Source organism: Meleagris gallopavo, chromosome 1 (genome assembly GCF_905368555.1).
Source record: "Meleagris gallopavo chromosome 1, MGAL_WU_HG_1.1, whole genome shotgun sequence".
Taxonomy (NCBI): Eukaryota; Metazoa; Chordata; class Aves; order Galliformes; family Phasianidae; genus Meleagris; species Meleagris gallopavo.
Genome location: NC_139404.1, coordinates 102,386,593 through 102,388,474, shown reverse-complemented (window position 1 = coordinate 102,388,474; position 1,882 = coordinate 102,386,593).

The following is a 1,882-nucleotide window of genomic DNA, read 5'->3' as shown; positions in this document are numbered from 1 at the left end:
CCCGACTGCGGCGACCGCGGTCAGGTGACTCCCGACAACATTGCCGCCCCCCCCCCGCCGCACACGCACACACCCCGCCTGCCCATTGGCCGCCGCGCTCCCCGCCGCCGCGCAGACGCCCACAGAAGAACGCAGAGCGCGTGCTCCGCAGCGCCCCGCCCGCTCGGTGAGTGACGTGAGTGGTGATGCCGTTCCAGTGGGAAACGTTAGGCTGGCGTTTCGTTGAGGTGCCGGCCTTGGGTTGGCTTTGCTGGTAAAAGTTACTCACTGAGCGTGTGCCGTGTGGGCTGAAGCACTGCTTGACAGGGACAGGGCCGGGTCTGCTGGAAGCGATATGCAGCACAGCGTGTCTACCTGAGCCATCGGCTTTGTGCCACACAGAAGGAAAGATAGGGTCATAGCATAGGACTGTAACATTGTTTAGGTGGGAAAAGACCTTCAAGATCATCAAATTATAAGATCACAGAATGGTTTGGGCTGGAAAGAAGCTCAAAGCCCACTCACCCCAACCCCTGCCGTGGGCAGTGCTGCCCCTCACCAGCTCAGGCTGCCCAGAGCCCCATCCAACCTGGCCTTAAGCACCTCCAGGGATGGGGCACCACAGCTTCTCTGGGCAGCTGTGCCAGCTCCTCACTGCCCTCTGAGGAAAGAATTTCTAACATCCAATCTAGATTTCTTTTAGTTAAACTAAAGCTATTTCCCCTGGTCCATCTCTACTACACTGTGTAAAATGTCCATCTCCATCCTGTTTATAAGCTCCCTTCAAGCACTGGAAGGCCACAATGAGGTCTCTTCAGAGTCTTCTTCAGGTTGAACAAGCCTAGCTCCCTCAGCCTGTCTTCACAGGAGAGGTGCTCCAGCTCTCTGATCATATTCATGCCCTCCTGTGCGCCTGTTCCAGCAAGTACACATCCTTCTTGTGCCTGGGGTCCCAAGCCTGGACACAATCACCAATCCAATCATCAGTCTGCTGAATCCTATCACCAAACCATGTTTGTAAGTGCCACCTCCACATGTTCTTAAACATCTTGAAGAATGGGGACTGCACCACTGCCCTGGCAGGATGGTAGTGGGAATGAAGTGTGTGGATGAGCAAGGTGCGAGGAGATGACTTTCAGCTAGCACAGGCAAGGGAGAGCAGGGTGGAGTTGGCGTTGAGGTAGCAGCCCTGTTGAAAGGCAGAATGGGAGCCCCATCACAACATGAATGCAGCTTTTGGATCCCAATGAGTGTTTTTGCGTGGTGCCATCTACACGTGAAAGTTCAGTCTAAGGTAATTCAGAGGTGTCTTAGGAGCTGCTGTCCAGGACTGGAAGGTTTTCAGGATTTCCTGGAGATGTTTGCCTCAATCTCTAGAGCAACTCAAAAAGACCTAGCTGCTACTCTTAGTGCTAAAATGTGGCCTGAGGGCAGCTTATTCTCCTCAGTATCATCCTGAAAAAAAAATGCAAAGTCCAATAAAGGACAAATGGAAAGAACTCAGCTTCATTGTATATTAAAAGGAAAAAAAAATATCTGTTGGCCATATGGGAGAGGGATAAACTCCATTTGTCTGCCCATGGAACCCAATTAAGGCAACCTCCTTCTGGAAACTGCACGTCCCAAATAAAACTTTAATGATGGGAAGGCTGAAAGATGCACTGTCAGTAATACTGACAATAGGAATGTCGTTATTACAGAATGTTAACGGAGTGTAACAATTTTGTTTACATAGGAATCATAGAATTATATTTTTACATCATAGAAATTTTTTTTTTTTTTTAATTGGTGCCAATGTCCTCTCTCAGGTGACAAGTGATATAACCTGAGGGAGTAGTATGAAGCTGCATCAGGGGAGGTGGGTCAGATTGGGTGTTAGGGAAAGATTCTTCATCAGAGAGTG